Source organism: Lucilia sericata, unplaced genomic scaffold (assembly GCF_015586225.1).
Source record: "Lucilia sericata isolate MDLA Ls3-8-SP2 unplaced genomic scaffold, ASM1558622v1 Contig000017F_arrow, whole genome shotgun sequence".
NCBI lineage: Eukaryota > Metazoa > Arthropoda > Insecta > Diptera > Calliphoridae > Lucilia > Lucilia sericata.
In genome coordinates this window covers 1179729-1182859 of record NW_023994056.1, presented here as the reverse complement: position 1 = coordinate 1182859, position 3131 = coordinate 1179729, and positions in this window count along the sequence as shown.

Sequence of the window (3131 nt, the reverse complement as noted above, 5' to 3'; positions counted from 1 at the left end):
TAAATTATTTGAAATTCCCCTTTCCCTTTGCGTTAAGGTAAGCTGTCATCAATTTTTGTGTTTTTTCTTTAAGAATCTTTATTATTTTTCAAAATATTTTGGTTTTTACAAGTTTTACAAATGTGCAAAAATGTTAAGATTTGTTTGTTTTTTTCTTATAAATTTTTCTTTTGTTTTTTTTTTTTCTAATAATTTGGCCTCGTTTTTAAATAGTGTTTTCATATTTCAGTTTTGTTTTATTTTATAAGGTAAAAAGTTTTTTTAACACCAACTATTATTTATACATATTTTTGTAAAAAAAGGAAAAACAAATTTTTTCAATTTCAAGTTGTTTTTTTTTAATTTCAATTTAGTTGTTTTTTAGTTTAACTAAATACATATGTATGTATGTATTTTATTTAATTTTTTCAAAACAACTACAACCATTTGGAAAAGCTTTTGCTTAGCTTTTCTTAATTAATGTGTTTTTTTTTTTAATATGAAAAAGAAAAAATGTTTTCTTTAATACTTTTTTTTTTAATTTTAGGTGGTTTTTTATATAACTTTCTTTGTTTAGTCCATTATGTTTTTTGTATTTAGTTTTTTATTTAAATTTTTATGCAATGAATAATGTTTCAACTTAAGTGGGTTGCTTTTTTCTCTAATATTTTGTTTACACAGCCTTTTATATTTATAATATATATTTTTCTTTTTAAAACGCCCTGATTTAATAATATAGTTCCTTTGTACAAATTCCAAATAATATGTTATTTCTGGGTTTATTAACTAAAATTTTAAATTCAAAGTTTTAGGAGATTTTTTTAATTTGTAACTTCTTAGGAAGCGCAGAAGTATATGGAAGAAGTAGAAAAATTAAAGTTATTAACTTTGTAATTGCTATAAACTTTGTATTGATTACACAGGTTACACAGGATTGAGTTGCGCTAAATCTGTAGCATTTACCCAATACATCGGTTTTATGAAATTAGGTTAGGTTTCACAGTTTGCATACTACCAAGAGTATAACTATATTTGGATCCTGGAACTTCTTTTTTTCTATTGCCTGTAAGAGAAATAATGGAAAGGAAATTGAAAGAGGGAGAGAGGGAAAAAAACTTAGAATCATTGGGAATTCTAAAACTTTGAAAACACGATGTATTTAACATACGTTTTGTTTTCAAATCGAGTTACGAAGTAATCCCCCAGATAGATCAGCAAAATATGTCGACTCTAAAGTTTGGTAACGAATTGTTTCCGGACAGAAGATGAATGATTGTTTCTTCTTCATTCTCACTTTGAAAACTTCTAGAGAAGTCATTATAAGGAAGACACATGTGCCTGGTATGGTTTCCAAATTTGCAATGACCACTAATAACTGATAAAAGTGTGTTCAAATGTTATACTAGGCGGGATATTTTATGCACTTTCTTATCTCATAATCAAACGCATTTTTCGTCATATTCGAGACGTTATAACAGCGCGAATTCCTGTTTATTAGTACACATTTTTATGCCATCTGGAAGTTCTATGTATTAGTTTCAAAATAAAGCTTTAACCTCTTTTATATCTTGTTTCTTCTTTGAGATAACATTATCCAAAGTTTTGCCCATCAAGCTATATTCGAGACATTATATGAGCGCGAAAACTCACTCCTTTATTTACAAACATTTGTTATGCCGCCTGGAAGTTCTATCTATTGGCTTCAAAAATTTGTTATGTCATCTGGAATTCCTATCTATTGGCTTCAAAATAAAGTTTTAATCCGAGTTATATCTCATTCATCAGTTTTTTAGTTTTGAGGAAATCTCAAATGTCACTGACCAAAGATCTAAAACTAAGTTAAACAATGGTTACAATTTTACAGTCACAGTTTACCTACATTCTCCGACAGCCGATTCTACGTACCGGAATCACCCGATATATTCGCCCAAGGGCTGTCAAACCCAGCAACAACTTTAAATCTACATATGTATATGATTTACCTTCCCGTTTCTGCAATTGTTCTAGTCCTCTCTACACATACATACACAGAATACTTTTCTCTACTGACTGTAGTTTCCTGATCGTGATCAAGATTTTCTAATTCGTGACCACAATCTTTTTCAGATAGAAGTAATTAATCGGCACTAAGTCTGAGAGACTCTGACTGAGAACTCTCTCTTTTTATACTTAAAGTCTCAATATTTGAATGCTTTTGAATATTAGATCCAAAATGTAACAAAATCAGAACTTTAGAGTTTATATTTCGGAAGTTAGAAGAGTCTAAGTATTTTGATTAAAGATCAATAGCTTAATGATGAAATCATTTCTTAAATTCAAAGTTGAAGACAATTATTCTACAAATGCAGTACTTAGTCTTTTTGTTAACGACCATTTATCTTTTCTAGATCATGATCAGGAACATCTTATTCGTGATCACGACCTTTCCAAAATAGATGAGACTCTCTGGTACTATGTCTACATGAAAACTTTTTTACTTTTATACTTTAAAGTCTCAGTATTTGAACGCTGATGAAACTAAGACATGTTCTTTAGTTTAAAGATCATATGGTAGTGATTAGGTGTTCCAATAAGAGATCGCGACCTTTCTAAAATAGAAGTTACTCTCCAGCACTTTTAGAACACAAATTCAAAACAGTTTTCAAATCTTTATTTATATCTCATAGCAAATCTAAAGAGGACTTTCATTACAATCCCTCATTAATCAATAAACGTTTTTAATAATTAAAAAATACTTCTTTATTTAAACGATCACTATTTAAGTTTGCAACCTCTTTATTAAAAAAAACTATTTTTGTAAATTTCTATTCCTAAACAAATTTATATCATAAAAAGTTAGATTTTCTTTATAAAAAAAAAAAACAAAGTTTCCTTAAAAATCTAACTAAAAATCTGTTAATCTTCCTAGTTCAAGAATAGTTCACTTAAAATTTGTTCTTAAAACTTTTGTTCCTGGTTTACTTTTTGGAAGAGGGATAAAAAAATCGTAATTTTTATTTCTTTGAAAATATGTTTTTTGTTTGTTTATTTTTCTTAATAAATTCTTTGTATTTTGTTTTTAGGATTTATTATTATTTTATAAAAAACGTATTCTTTTATAATTCTGTAAGTGGTTTTATAAATATATATTTGTTTTTTTTTTCTTGTATGGA